General features: G+C 42.5%; 1 protein-coding gene and 1 long non-coding RNA gene across 4 annotated transcripts in view; both read right to left on the bottom strand.

The window, feature by feature from the left end:
* Positions 1-5,805, bottom strand: part of CNOT6 (CCR4-NOT transcription complex subunit 6) — a 74,726-nt gene extending 68,921 nt beyond the window's left edge. For 2 of the 3 annotated variants that reach the window (XM_004284056.4, XM_033413511.2), the window contains exon 1: positions 5,424-5,804. The gene's annotated coding sequence lies outside the window, so the exon portion shown is untranslated. Of the gene's footprint in view, positions 1-5,423 lie in introns of all 3 variants that reach the window. The other variant, XM_033413510.2, reaches the window with a different exon arrangement.
* The window catches only part of LOC125963824 (uncharacterized), a 212,712-nt gene that overhangs the window by 89,105 nt on the left and 107,414 nt on the right, over positions 1-16,193 (bottom strand). The window lies entirely within an intron of this gene.

Genomic DNA, 16,193 nt, shown 5'->3' with positions numbered 1-16,193 from the left:
GTTAGTCTAAGCTCTAAAAGAAGACCGGCATACCCATCTGCATCCGCAGTGCCCAGCCAATAACCAACAGCCCATAAGAGTTTACTAGACTGCTGTTAAAATGCAATTCTAATCATGTGCCCATGCCTAATAACACAAGTGAATATAAAATACAGTCAGAGAGAAGCCTGAGTGTACTGCAACACCACAGGAAACTACCAATTTTGAAGGTCAAAAATGGTCAAATACTAGCAATTTCATTCAACTCAATAAATTAACTCAAAATAGAACTATAAAGATACACCAAGTATAGGTCATCCACAAATTTCAATTTAAAACACAAACACTTCTTAGCTTAAAATTTTTAATTTCTATATTTTAAGTCAAATATAAAGTATGGAACAAAAGAACATATTAGGACAATTTAGATTTATGATCTAGCCAGCAAAGCTGAGGGCCTACTAACATTAAGTCAAACCATGATTTGTGTGATGAAACATCACCGAGATCAAAAAGGAAAGGAGAGGGAGCCATCAATATTAAATCTGTTCTCTTAGTATGAGACAAGCAACAGCCGTCTAGTTTACACCTTCGGCAATGATGGCTACCAACAGAAATCTTTTCATTTCTTTCTTATCTTTTGCCAGTTACCATAATCTATTTGCTCCTCCCACTCTTACAATCACAGTATTCTAGCTACCCTTATCTAGTTGGAATTTTGGCCTTTTGAGGCATTCAACATTTATTCTAACTGCTAATTCATGTATACAATCATTTTGGGAAGTTCTAATATAGTAGCAATGAGTTTTGACCCACTAGTCTTTTTTTCCCCTAAAAACTGAGAAAGAAAATTATTCATGAAATGCTGACCTTATAAATCATCAAGAAGCCTTTAACAACTCTAGAATATTTCTCTCACAGGGCTTAAATGAACTCTCTGACCCCAGTTTCTTGGCCCCGCCTCCTTCATCCAGCCTTCACATTTTTACTGTGTCTCCTGAAAAAGTATGTCACACACACAATTTCCCCACCCCTATCCACCTAAACTCTCAATGAATCCCTATTATATACAGACGAAAGTCTCAACACTTTAAGAAAAAGCCTAAGACTATTCAGACTGTTTCTGGTCACTCCTCCTGTCCCTTTCATCTTTGCATCCTATGTTTCACAGCCCAAGTTGTACGTAACTTGACTTTGCACATGTTCTTTCTTCTCACTAAAAGGTCCTACTCAGTCTAACAAACCTCTATTCAACCTTCAAAGCTCAGCCCAAAGACCTCTGAGATGACCCCCTCAAGCTTCCCAAGCAGAATTAGTTGCTCCTTCTTTAGCATGCCCCAAATGCTTTGTGTATTTCTCATTACTATATAACTTGATGAGCACTTTATTGGTTTATCTGTTTTTCTCTCCATACCATTATAAACCCATTTAGAATAAAAGAGCATAAGCCCTATTAGAGGAGCAAGTCTATTATGGTGCCTGACACATGGGTGTTTCCAGTATTTTTGGAACTGAGTTTTAGCCCTATTTTAAAACGCTGTGTTCAAGTATAATCAGTTCTGCTGTATCACTTATTCTGAAAATAATCTGTTCCAACGTAACCGATATATTAGAAAATTTGAGCTTAACACAAAATTCCCATTTGCTTATGTGTGATTTTTTCTGTGAAAAAAACTAGACGAAGGTAGAAACCTGCCCCCAGCTGAACTGAGCTGCATAGAAATACACAAAATACACACACCTTAAAACACCTACCAGCTACATCAGTTCACTCTGTGTGTGTGCACAAGAGCTGAGCCACACCCACCCACCTCTGGTGTTACTGTAACATTCCATTCGATTTCAGGTAACTCTCCTTCCACCACTGTACAGTAACTCACAAGCAGCAACCTTTCTGATGCCCATTAACACAAGCAAACCAGGTCTTTTTCAAGGTAAAGTGACACATTTATTGAGTATTTATGTATACCATAACCATTTAACATGTGTAAAACTATGCTACCATTTTTACCAGGTTCCTTTTTTTTTTTTTTGCGGTATGCGGGCCTCTCACTGTTGTGGCCTCTCCCATTTCGGAGCACAGGCTCTGGACGCGCAGGCTCAGTGGCCACGGCTCACAGGCCTAGACGCTCCGCGGCATGTGGGATCTTCCCGGACCAGGGCACGAACCCATGTTCCCTGCATCGGCAGGCGGACTCTCAGCCACTGTGCCACCAGGGAAGCCCACCAGGTTCCTTTTTATTAAAATAAGTCACTGACAAAGTTTTGAGTGTTGTGCTTTAGTTCCACTTTTCCCAAAAGGCCTGTAGTTTTTACTGCACAATTTTCCATATCATGGTGATTTTTAGGAACTCACATGTTGCTTTACAGCAGAACTGACTATATAAATTAACAGCTGTATGAGGAGTTCTTAGGTTTTAAGAAATTTTCAATATTTCAATTCCAATAATATACAGGAGAAAAAACTCTGCCCTCTCCCCAATTTCACAAAATGTTTACAGTCCATATCCTCACAGACCATTAGGACAGCCATAACCGTTAGGCTTGGTGGCTCTCATTTCTGGTGAGCAGAGAGTTGATTTTTCCAGCTTAAGCTCTACAGTCTGCCTAAGCCTAACTCAGAAGACAAGTTCTGAATGCCTGAACTTTCACATGTACCATTATATGGGTTTCATTTTTTTTATTGCTCTTAACTTTTTTCCAAAACATTTTGATTTTAAATTACCCTGTATTATAGAGCAATTGAACCGAGCCCTCAAGCCCACTATAAAATGGATCAGACACAAAAGACCCTATATCCAAGTTTAAAATAGATTCAGAGTCACTAACTCCACAGTATCTCAAATGTGACTTTTTTATATGTATGGCTCCACTTAATTCTCCACACTGATGCCCAAATGATCTCTAAATCACCTTGTTCCCCTATGAAAAATATTTTGGCTCACTCCTTTGCTACAGAATAAAGATATAAACCTCACTTTTAGCTTAGTAAGTATGGTTCTTCAAAATCTAGGATGGACACACCTTTGCAGGCTCATCTCCAGTCTCTCCAGGGAGAGATGAGAGAGTGTCTCATCTCTCCCTGTTTCAGTAACACATCGATATTGGCCTTACCCCAACACTTGGCACCTCAGTGCACCCACAGTTCCTTTTGTCTGAAATGACCCCATCTCTCCAGTTTGACAAACACCTATTCCGTGCTCTTTTCTGTAAACTGCTCCCACACATTCTACAAATTTCATCGTTCTCTACTGTTCTCCCCACAGCACTCTGTACACCTACTAAGACTACAACAAGAAGACAGCAAATGAGTGTTATTCACTTTTTAATTCCCAGGGTCTAACATTATGTCCAGCATATACTATTCCTTGCACATAACTTACCAAGAAAATAAAAATGGATGAGGGAGAGGTAAAGCCCAGAGAAGGGTAAGATTAAGACAGTCTAAATGAGTCCCCATCTTACATGCAAATAAACACTTTAAAAGCAGTTTCCCAACCAGTATACCTTCCATATGGGAAAGTTACAAGTGTGCTGAAGACGGCCCTCACCTCTCATGGCCCAAAGGCTACAGCTGTGAGCAGCCTTGACCATTTATTCCAGGATGCCTTCCATATATTATCCCTTTCTGTTGCACTATGATATGAAAAAGGTTTATGCTTTAAATATAAAAAAGGCTAATATGAACGTGGTGGAATGCCTACACATTAACCAAAATAAATGCATTATTTATGAACCATAAGTACAGAAGCAAATGCCTTTATTTGTAGCCAGGACCAAATTCTGTAACCAACTCATATCTGTTCAAGAGTCTGAAAAGTTTTACTTTGCCACCAAGGTTTAAGAAACCTGAAAATACCTACAAATCAAACAGGCATTCAAAAGAGCTTCCTCATCTACGTTACCAATGATCAAGACACTTCTGAAACTATGCAAAATATTCTGAGTCTCACAGGAAACTTTGTCTTTTGTCACATCCTCGTTTTTTGACCATTTCATTAAGTATCTTATTCACCTACTGAGAACTGACCAGACTCAACTACCTCAAATAACTTCCAGCCATTAAAACGCACTCCGCCCTCCCCAAAAAACTAATCTCCATCAAGTACCTCACTCCCATGTGCTCTCCCATTTACACAAAACCTGGTCCTTTCCCTCTTAACTGTAATATCTTGGGCAAGTCACTTTAACCTTTCTAGGCCTGTTTCCTCAACAGCAGCTATTCAAATATTTTGTTTAAAGCAAGTTGACTGGACTAGATCACTGGTCTAAAAATATTAAGCAATTTTTATTCTACAAGTCATCACATTCTAAAGACTGCGATAATTGCTCTGATAGCAATTATAAAACAAGTCTTCAAAACCTTTTGATCAATGGACACAGCTCCTAAAGCCTACAAAACTGTTTTGGGATGATAAATTCTAGTGCACTGTGAAAAACACAAAGTGCTATTATATGCCATTTTATTTTTCACTTGTTCATATTCACTCTCTTCCTCTCCAAAATTAAAACCCCCAGACACAAAGAGGCAAGATTCCACACTACCACTAATGGGGCAATCCACCTGGAAAACAGGTAAGTATGGGAACTCATGTTAAAGGAGATTATTTAAACGTCAGCTTAACACAATAACAAATCCAAAAAGGAAAAGCAAGATGACCATTCACAATGTTGTCATTTGCAGTAACAGTTCAAGAAGAGGTTACAGGTGTTCATTAGCAGGCTCTTAGGGGAAGCTGTAGGAGAAAAAGTCAAAAAAAAAATTTCCAAAGAAAATAATGATTGGTGTTTAGAAAAAAAGAAAAGAGATACGATTCAGGTTATTACACAAAACTTAAAGTAATTAGAACTATCTCTGAGTCCTCAGCAATATCATAAATCTCTTCATCTGGTGCTAAGGGTTTCTTTAACCATGTCATTCCCATCCCCCCACCCCCCAAAAAATTTGTGTTAAACTGAATTTTAAATACATTTGGGGGGGGGGGTAAACAGTTGGTTTCCCGCTTTGCGGTAACTGCTAAGTTCCACACTCCACTCCGCGCAATCCCACACCGCCACTTCTCCAAAGTTGCCACCCATCCCAGCCAAGAGTCCCGGACACCAACTCCCCTCCTCCGGGTGACCAGAGCCAGGGTCTACAGCCAGGGCATCCCCCAACCCTGGCGCCCCCTGCGCGGCCCCGCCCCCGCCGTCAAACAACACCCCCCAGCCCCGGACTCGGCGCGGGGGCGCGGTCCGGGGACCAACTGGATGGCGACAGCCGCGCGTCTAGGGACCCCCAACAGCCACCATCTCCTCCAGTCTTCGGGCCCGCTGCACGCAAAACTCAAGGGGTTCTTGCTCGAGTCCCCCGCGCTACGGTCCCGGGGACACGACCGAGAGGGGCCCGTGGGCAGCAGTGTGGGGAGCAGCGCCCAGCCGGGCCTCGGACTGGTCTCGCTCACCTCTTGGGGTGCGCCGCCTTCCTCCGCCGCTGCCGCCGCCTCCTCCCTGTGAGTGCAGCGGGGTCTGACCTGTGGAACCACCATACCAGTCCCGCCCGCTGCTGCAGCGCCGCCGTCGCCGCTCCTCTGCCGCCTCAGCCGCCGCTCTTTGTTCTCCCTCCGAGATCCACCGCGTCAGCCGCCCTCTTCAGCCGCCTCGATGGGCCGCTACTACGGCCTCCCGGCCTCTCGGCCTCCGGCCTCACCCTCCTCACTGCACCCACCGCTGCCTTCCCCTTCGCGCAGCCGACGCCGCCGCCACCGACGCCGCCGCCTCCTCCTCCTCTGCGCCCCCCTCGTTTTCATTGAAAGCAAACAAGCATCATGGCGGCGGCCGCCGTCCCACCCCTTCCCCCTCCCCCCACCCACCCCAAGCCTGCGAGCGCCGCGACCGACGCTGCCGCTCCAACATCCCGGCCGCCCATTGGCCGCCGCCGCCGGGCGCGACCATTCATCATCCGGGGAGGTCGCTCTCCGCTCGTCCCTCTCTTCCCCCACCCCCGCGATGGGGAGCAGTGAGCCGGCCGGGCGCGCTCCAGGGTCAGACCTCCGTCTCCTCTTCCCGCTCTCCTCGCTCGTTTCCTGCCTTGTTGCTTCTACTTTCTCATCTTCTTAACGCTCCTACGCTTTTCAACTAGCTCTTTTTTTTTCCTTTCTTTCTCTTTTTTTTTGGTCTCACGCCGTTCATTTTTGTTCCTCTCTTCCCTCAATTTCCTTGATCTTCCTCCCTTTCGTGTCGCTTATTACATGGAAACAGGGACAAGCTCTCAGACTTTTGACCCTTAGCCAGTATCTTGAGCTGCCTAAAGACAAGACATGCAGTCGTGAACAGTGACTTGATTCATCCTGCCTCAGATATGAAGAAAAAACTAATTAATGGCACGTTTCGGTCCATTAATGGTCATTCAGTCCAGTAAATTCAGGGACAATTCTGGTGGGATCCTAGCCCGGAGTAACTGTCCGCAGCTGTGTTCAAAGAGCAAGATGTTCTATTCAGGTGGAGATTGAAAATGAGCAGAGAAAGGATTGATGATGCTTGCATGAGTGCACATTAGTTGACTGGTGGTCAAGGCCCTGTGCTGGGACCAAGGCAAAGAGATGAATCAGGCCCCGGCCTGCCCTCAGTAAGCTCACAGCCTAGGGACAAGAGAAACACTCAACAGACTGTTAAAACTCATTAGAGGTGCATGAGGACAGGCATGGCCTGAGGAAAAAGGAATAGCTGTCCACTCACCTACATGGCAAACTAGGATGGGCTCCTGGCTCTTTCCTGGAAAATCAACTCTGAAGAAATGAGAGTGAAAGGGGTTCCAGGAACTAACAATAGCAAGAAAATGAGACACCCTCTCTTGCTATACTGGGCTAGAGGATATGGGAAATGGTTGGCTGCTTTTGGGGCAGAGGAGGGCTAGAAGGGCAAGAAAAAGATTGAGACCGTAGGACTCCTGGGCACAGAAGCTTTTCAAACGGTTGCTAATCAGGGAAGGGAGGGGTTGCAGAGACAAGGGAGGAGCAGCCAAGAAATAATAGTGCAGCCTTGGGGCAGGGTCCTGGTACTACCTCAAGGGATACACATAACTATCTTTGAACTCTTTACAGAACTAAAACCCCCAACAAATAGAAGATGTCAGCATTATCATTCCAGAGAAGACCACTTGAGGCCAGATTAAAGGAACCAGAGAAGCTCATCAAGAGATTACCAGAGACCAGATTAAAGGAGTGAATGCCCTGCACACACCCTAATCTTATCAGCAACCCTGCCCTTGAACCATTGCTATAAAACTCCTCACCAAATCCTTCCAGGTTGGGACACACAGTTTTTCAGGGGCACAACCCTGCTGTGTCCCCCGTTTGCCTGGCAAAGCAATAAAGCTATTCTTTTCCTCTTCACCCAAAACTCCAAGATTCAATTCAGCACCAGTGCACGAAGGCTGAGTTTTCAGCATCAACGGTCCAGTGCTCTAGTGTCAGAGGACACTAGACAACAGCAGGGTAACATGAAAGCCCAGGAGAGGTAGGGGGTTGCTAAGAACAAGTGCAGACTGACTGGCTGCCTGTGGGCATCCCTCCACAGCCTCCAACCCCAGGCTTCTGAATACTGGGGTTGTGCAGTCCCTGTGCTCTACAAAGTCTCACCAGACTGAGGGAGGAGCCAGTGGCACTCTCTGCACCCCATGAGAATGCTGTGCTCTGGCAACCTGTGCTCCAGCCTGGAGAGAGGGGTGAATTTTTGTAATTCATCTGCCCAGAAGGAGCTACTTTTTGTGATTGGTACCATGTGTATGGGGGCAGGGAAGTCCAGTTGCATAACAAAAAAACTTGCATAGAACCATGAGTTTATTACATCTCATTATTCTAGTGCTCCAGGTCTCACTTGGGGTCTCTCATGCCTCTACTGAGATGGTGGCTGGGGTTGGATTCTGGCACCTCCATGTCCCCAGCAAGCCCTCCCTTTGTAGTGTTTTATCCTCCCACTTTTCTTTGTGGCTTCTCTCTAGCAGGTTATCCTGAACATCTTTCATGGCAACCCAGGGCTCCAAGAGAGAGGAAGTGGAAGACCCTTTGACGAATGTCACTTTCTCTGTATTCTATTGGTCAAAACAGTCACAAGCCCAGTCCAGATTTAAGAGAAGAGGACATAAGCAGTGCAGGAGCTGCATGCACATAAAGGGAAGGAGAGACTTATTTGGGGCCATCTCAGTAGACTAGCTACCACAGAGAAGGAACCAATGGTGGCCCTGCCTGTGCACATCCTCTTCTTTCTGAATATCTGAAGAGAACCCCACCAAATGCCTTTCCAGATCCAGATCACTGTGCCCCTCATATTAGGCAAGACTTCCCTGTGTAAGTTATAAAACCCAAACTCAAATAGGCTTGATGAAGGAAGAGGTCATTTATGTATTCAGGTATCACATAACTGAAAAGTTCAGACATCTTAAAATATCAACAAGAATCAATCCAGGGGCTTCCCTAGTGGCACAGTGGTTGGGAGTCTGCCTGCCGATGCAGGGGACACGGGTTCGTGCCCCGGTCCGGGAAGATCCCACATGCCATGGAGCGGCTGGGCCCGTGAGCCATGGCCGCTGGGCCTGGGCGTCCAGAGGCTGTGCTCTGTGGCGGGAGAGGCCACAGCAGTGAGAGGCCCGCGTACCGCAAAAAAAAAAAAAAAAAGAATCAATCCAATCTCACTCTTCCACCCTCCACTCAGCTTTCCTCCCCACTGGCTTCACAAGGACTGTGCAACCAGGCAGGAAAGATGGCCACTAGCATCTACAGGCTTAGATTCTAACAGCTCCAGCTGCAAATGCATACCTCATTTTATTGTACTTCACTTTATTGTGCTTCAAGGATAGTGCATTTTTTACAAATGGAAAGTTTGTGGGAACTCTGCATTAAGCAAGTCTATTGGCATCAGTTTCCATCAGCATTTGCTCACTTCATGTCTCTATGTCATGCTTGATAATTCTCACAATATTTCGAACTTTTTCATTGTTACTATATTTGTTACGGTGATCTGTGATCAATGATCTTTGATGTTACTCTTGTAATTGTTTTGAAGCACCACGAACTGGGCCCACGTAAGACAACAGATTTAATAAGTGTTGTGTGTGTTTTGACTGCTCCACTGACCAGCCTTTCCTCTGTCTTTATACCTCTCTTCAGTCCTCCCTAATTCCTGAGACACAACAATATTGAAATTAGGCCAGTTAATAACCCTACAATAGCCTCTAAGTGTTCAAATGAAAGGAAGTGTCACACATCTCTCACTTTAAATCAAAAGCTAGAGATGATTAAGCTTAGTGAGGAAGGCATGTCAAAAGCTGAGATAGGCTGAAGGCTAGACCTCTTATGCCAAACAGTTAGCCAAGCTGTGAATGCAAAGGAAAAGTTCTTAAAGGAAATTAAATGTGCTACTTCAGTGAACTGATGAACGACCAGAAAGTGAAACGGCCCTGTTGCTGATATGAAGAACATTTTAATGGTCTGGATAGAAGATCAAACGAGCCACAACATTCCCTTAAGCCAAAGCCTAATCCAGAGCAAGGTCCTAACTCTCTTCAATTCTATGAAGACTGAAAGAGGTGAGGAAGCTGCAGAAGAAAAGTTTGAAGCTAGCAGAGGATGATTTACAAGGTTTAAGGAAAGAAGCCGTCTCCATAACATAAAAGTACAAGGTGAAGCAACAAGTGCTGATGTAGGAGCTGCAGCAAGTTGTCCAGAAGATTTAGCTAAAATAATGAATGAAGGTGGCTACACTAAACAGATTCTCAATGTAGACAAAACAGCATTATATTGGAAGAAGATGTCATCTAGGACATTCATAGTTAGAGAGGAGAAGTCAATGCCTGGCTTCAAAGCTTCAAAAGACAGGCAGACTGTCTCATTAGGGGTTAATGTAGCTGGTGACTTGAAGTCAATGCTCATTTACCATTCCAAAAATCCTAGGGTCCTTAAGAATTATGCTCAATCTACTCTGCCTGTGCTATATAAATGGAACAACAAAGCCTGGATGACAGCACACCTGTTTGAATCACAGTTTACCGAAAAAACTACTGTTGAGACCTACTGCTCAGAAAAAAAGATTCTTTTCAAAATACTGCTGCTCATTGACAATGAGCACCTGGTCACCCAAGAGCTCTGATGGAGATGTACAACATTAATGTTTTCATGCCTGCTAACACAACATCTATTCTGAAGCCCATGGATCAAGAAGTAATTTTGACTTTCTAGTCTTCTTATTTAAGAAACAGATTTTATAAAGCTATAACTGCCATAGATAGTGATTCGTCTGATCAAGGCAAAGTCAATCAAAAACCTGGAAAAGTTTCACCATTCTAGATGCCATTCATGACTCATGAGAAGATGTCAACATATCAGTATTAATGGAAGTTTGAAGAAAGTTGATTCCAACACTCATGGAAGACTTTAAGGGGGTTCAAGACTTTAGTGGAAGTAACTGCAGATGTTATGGAAGTAGCAAGAGAACTTGAATTAGAAGAAGAGCCTGAAGATGTGACTGAATTGCTGCAATCTCATTATAAAACTTAATGGATGAGGAGTTTTTTCTTATGGATGAGCAAAGAAAATGGTTTTTTTAGATGGAATCTACACCTGGTGAAGATTCTTGAAATGACAACAAAGGATTTAGAATATTACATAAACTTAGTTGATAAGGCAGCAAGAGTATTTGAGAGGATTAACTCCAATTTTGAGAGAAGCTCTTCTTTGGGCAAAACACTATCAAATGGCATTGCATGCTACAGAGAAATGGTTCATGAAAGGAAGTCAATCAATATGGCAAACTTCATTATTGTCTTATTTTAAGAAATTGCCACAGCCATCCTAGCCTTCAGCGATCACCACCCTGATCAGTCAGCAGCCATAAACATCAAGACAAGACCCTCCACCAACAAGAAGATTATGACTTGGGCTTTCCTTGGTGGCACAGTGGTTGATAATCCACCTGCCAATGCAGGGGACACGGGTTCCAGCCCTGGTCCGGGAAGATCCCACATGCCTCAGAGCAACTAAGCCCGTGCGCCACAACTACTGAGCCTGCACTCTAGAGCCCGCAAGCCACAACTACTGAAGCCCATGCGCCTAGAGCCCATGCTCTGCAACAAGAGAAGCCACTGCAATGAGAAGCCCATGCACCACAACAAAGACCCAATGCAGCCAGAAATAAATTAATTATTTTTTTAGAAAAAGAAGATTATGACTTGCTGAAGGCTCAGATGGTTAGCAATTTTTAGCAGTAAGGCATTTCTTTTTTAAAAAAAATTTTTTTAAGTCTTTATTGAATTTGTTACAATATTGCTTCTGTTTTATGTTTTGGTTTTTTGGCCGCGAGGCATGTGGGATCTTAGCTCCCCCACCAGGGATTGAACCCACACCCTCTTCATTGGAAGGTGAAGTCTTAACCGCTGGACCACCAGGGAAGTCCCAGCAGTAAGGTATTTCTTAATTAAGGTATGTACATTTTTTTAGACATAATGCTATTGCACACTAAATACACTACCGTGTAAACATAACTTTTATATGCACTGGGAAACCAAAAAATTTGTGTGACTCACTTTAACGTGATATTTGCTTTAGTGCAGTGGTTTGGAACTGAACCCAAAATATCTCTGAAGTTTGTCCATATATAGTTTTTTTCCCTAAGATTAAACCACCTTATTCATTGTGATAAAAATAATTTGTGGTCATGGTTTAAAAAAAAAAGACTAAATTACAGAAAGGCATGAATAAGAAAGTGGAGGTCTCATCCCTGGCCCGACTCCAGCCACACTCCTCAAAGATTTGAATTGTTTACAAGGCTTTGGCCTTAAATAACAAAATAAAATAAACAAACCAAAACATTCTCAAACATGCGTACCGAATAAGGATATTTACTGACTCCCATCACTGAAAGTCCAAATGTAGGGCAGCCTTTAGGGCTGTTTGATTTAAGGCCTACAGGCAGATTAATCATTGATACTGCCCTGGACAAAAAATATTTTGTTACTTTGCTGCTTATTATGGGATATAGGGTGTTGGAAACCTGACTTGAAGTAATTTAAGCAGAAATAGGAGTGTATTGGCTCAGGATAATACTAGCTTCTCTAATAAAGATACAAAATTTCTTGCTCATGTAACCATTCAGCAGGTGATTTTTCTTCCTACTAGTGACTCAGGGGCCTTTCCTCTTACGGCTCTGTCATCCCCTAGGACAGGGGTTCTCATTCTGGGGTCCATGTACCCCCAAGAGATCTGTGGATAGAAATCAGGGAGGGGTGCAGCAAACCCAGATGGGTCAAGTTTAGCTTTTCCTGCCATTTTGAGTCTAAATAACAAACCACAGTAGGATGTGACTATAACCAATGACAAACCTCAGCCTGATATTTTCATATCCTCTCACAATTGTACAATAGAGATCATTTCCTTCAATTTCATTTTTTCTTTTTTTAATTGAGGTAAAATTTACATAACTTAAAATTAACCATTTTAAAGTGCACAATTCAGTAATATTTACTACATTCACAATGTTGTGCAACCATATCTCTCTCTATTTCTAAAACAGTTTCATCATCCTAAAGGAAAATGTTAGGTATATCTAGAAATATCATTTTCACTCATTTACGACTTTGAAAATGTGGTAGATATTAGACCCACCAGTAGAACATGCATTTAACATGCTATTTAAATGCATAAATACTATTATGTCATAACACTTAAAATATTTTGGTAACTATTTCAATATAACTGGTTTCCTTTGTAATCCTCTGTATTGGGTTGGCTAAAAGTTCATCTGTTTTTTTTCCTTAAGGTGGCTCTGGTAGCTCTTAGTTGTCTTTAACTTCATTTGAAACAATTTTGTTAGGTTGTATGTGACAGTTGTCATATCAGAATGCATTTAAAAAAAGCTTCTCAAAATTGGTGAATTTTTGTGTAGCCATTTTAATATTGAAGATGGAAGAAAAAAAGCAACATTTTTGTCATATTATGCCTTATTATTTCAAGAAAGGTATAAATGTAACTGAAATGCAAAAAAAGATTTGTGCATTGTATGGAGAAGGTGCTGTGACTGATCGAACGTGTCAAAAGTGATTTGCGAAGTTTCGTGCTGCAGATTTCTCACTGGACGATGCTCCACAGTCGGGTAGATCAGTTGAAGTTGATAACGGTCAAATTGAGACATTAATTGAGAACAATCAACGTTTTACCACCTGGGAGATAGCCGACATACTCAAAATATCCAAATCAAGCACTGAAAATCATTTGCACCAGCTTGGTTATGTTCATCGCTTTGATGTTTGGGTTCCACATAAGTTAAGTGAAAAAAACCTTCTTGACTGTATTTCTGTATATGATTCTCTACTTAAACATAATGAAAACTTTCCATTTTTGAAACAAATTGTGACGGCTGATTAAAAGTGGAACTGTACAATAATATAGAATGGAAGAGATCATGGGTAAAGCGAAATGAACAACCACCAACCACACCAAAGGCCAGTCTTCATTCAAAGAAGGTGATGTTTTATATGTGCTGGGATTAGAAAGGAGTCCTCTATTATGAGCTCCTTCCAGAAAACCAAACGATTAAATTCCAACATGTACTGCTCCCAATTAGACCAACTGAAAACAGCTCTTGACAAAAAGCGTCTGGAATTAGTCAACAGAAAACGCGTAATCTTCCATCAGGATAACACAAGGCCGCATGTTTCTCTGATGACTAGGCAGAAACTGTTACAGCTTGGCTGGGAAGTTCTGATTCATCTGCCGTGTTCACCAGACATTGCACCTTTGGCTTTCCATTTATTTCAGTCTTTACAAAATTCTCTTAATGGAAAAACTTTCAATCCCCTGGAAGACTGTAAAAGGCACCTGGAACAGTACTTTGCTTAAAAAGATAAAAAGTTTTGGGAAGATGGAATTATGAAGTTGCCTGAAAACTGGCAGAAGGTAGTGGAACAAAATGGTGAATATATTGTTCAATAAAATTCTTGGTGAAAATGAAAAATGCGTCTTTTATTTTTACTTAAAAACCAAAGGAAATTTTTGGCCAACCCAGTATTTTATTTAATGCTTTTTTTAATTAATTTTTTTATTGGGGTATAGTTGATTTACAATGTTGTGTTAGTTTCTGTTGTACAGAAAAGTGATTCAGTTATGCATATACATATATCCACTCTCTTCTAGACTCCATTCCCATATAGGTCATTACAGAGCACTGAATAGTGCTATACAGTAGGTTCTTATTAGTTATCTTTTATATATAATAGTGTGTATATGTCAATCCCAAACTCCCAATTTATCCCTCCCCCCCTTATTTTATCATTTTAAAAAACATTATTATGAACAGGGTGTCTGCCAAGAGACTCATATCATAAAAACTGTCAAGAACTCCTGCCCTTGGTTTGGAGACCTCTGTATCCACTGGTAAAGAGAGGAGAGATGCAGAGAAAGCACAAATGCTTCTTAACTAGCTCAACCTCAAGTCACTCACAGCACTTCTCCTCACACTCAATTGGCAAGAACTAGTCACATATCCCCACCAAATGTGAAGAAGACTTGGGAAAGGTTTTCACAAGCTTGGAAATAACTTAGTTCCATCTGAGCAGCTGCTTCTCAGCAACAATGGAAGGAAAAAATGAATTTTTTTGAGCAGATAAATATCTCTGCCACCATCCACCCCTGTGACTACCAAATATCCCCATTTATGCTTCTTCCAACAAATGGCACCTATTCTTCCTGTCCCCAAAGAAGGCCCCATCCATTGCTGCAACCTTCCCCTTAGTCCTTCTTCTTTCCTGCTGCCTAGAATGTGGAGCTGCTGTCTTGGACCACGAGAATGAGGCCCATGATATCAGAATAAGAAAGGGAGCTGAAAGAAGCCTGGTTTCTGAACATTTCATGGAGCAGACACCACACCAGTTCTAGGTTGAATTCCTCCAAAATCATGGTAATATTTGGCAGGAGATAAGATTGATGCCCTGCCATTCAGAAACCACAAGCTTGCTGGCAGAAAGTAGATTGAGAGTGTTGCTTTACAAACTAAGTTGATTAATTTAAAAATGGCCTCAGATTCATTAAGCCATGAAATTGGGTAATGAGCAGACCACAAAGGCAGATGATGCCTCTTAAAATTTAAAAACTATGTCCAGGCAGACCTTTGGCTATGGGTACTGTCACATGGAACTAATAGGATGAGAGTAGACTGGAAGCCTACTAGGTTTTTTAGGGAAATGTCAAAGAGACCACCTACAGTTCTATAATCTTTTAACCCCCAAAGATGTGCCCAATCTCCCACACATGCACCAGCAGGAAGCAGATGCTTTAATTCCCAAGTCTTATGTGACCATGAAAGAAAATATAACTGCCAGAAGGCAGGGACAAAGCTTTAGAAGCCAGTGGACAAAAGACTGCTAGGTGGGCTGATCAATAACACTACTTCCAGAGAAGGGAGACTGTGGTGTTCCTAGAAAACCAAGTGGGCAAGAACCAGTGACTACTGTATGTCTACCATCCTCCCACTTTCTGAATTAGACTGTGTTTGTTTGTTTGCTATAATTGTCCTATTCCTACCGACAGTTATATGTTCTGTGTGTTGGAGGCAGTCGTCTTTTAGTTCCCAGGTTACTGGACCACAAGAAGCCACATTGGGACCTGCTGGCTACTCTGAGCTACACTGGCCTCTATGTTGCCCCCTTGGGGAGAGTGCTCTGTGTATGGGAAGAAGGGTGCACATGGATATATAGGAGGCCAAAGAGAGAAGTTGTACCAGGACTGCAGGATAACTCTTTTTCCAGCACAAAGATGAAATTTCCCACCCTCCCTTTACTTGCCAGCATTCTTAGAGTTGAGTAGGAATAAATATCTAGAAAACCCTCTGCTTTACTCTCAACAGAAAACAAACCCTCCGAGTAGGGAGGGGCAGACACCTGGCTAAGCAGAGGGAGGGAGAGAATCTGAGGTCTAATTTCCTCTCAAAGTGCTTTCTCCTGTCCTTCTTGATTTTATCCTCCCCTACACTTAAAAAAAAAGTATAAATTTCAGGTGCAGCTGTAGCTGATGCCAATTTCTGAGACCTTTGAAGATTTTGAAGTTTTTTTTTTTTTTCCTTCACAGGAGTCCCCTTTCCCCTTAAAAAAACTTTTCATTTTGAAATAATTATAGATTCACATGAAGTTGCAAAGAAATGTGCAGGGGGTCCCATGCACCCTTCACCCTACCACCCCTGATATTTACATC

The sequence above is a fragment of the Orcinus orca genome, chromosome 3, assembly GCF_937001465.1.
Source record: "Orcinus orca chromosome 3, mOrcOrc1.1, whole genome shotgun sequence".
In the NCBI taxonomy this organism is placed as follows: Eukaryota; Metazoa; Chordata; class Mammalia; order Artiodactyla; family Delphinidae; genus Orcinus; species Orcinus orca.
The sequence above is the reverse complement of the archived record's forward strand: the minus strand, read 5'-3'. Positions and strand labels throughout refer to the sequence as shown.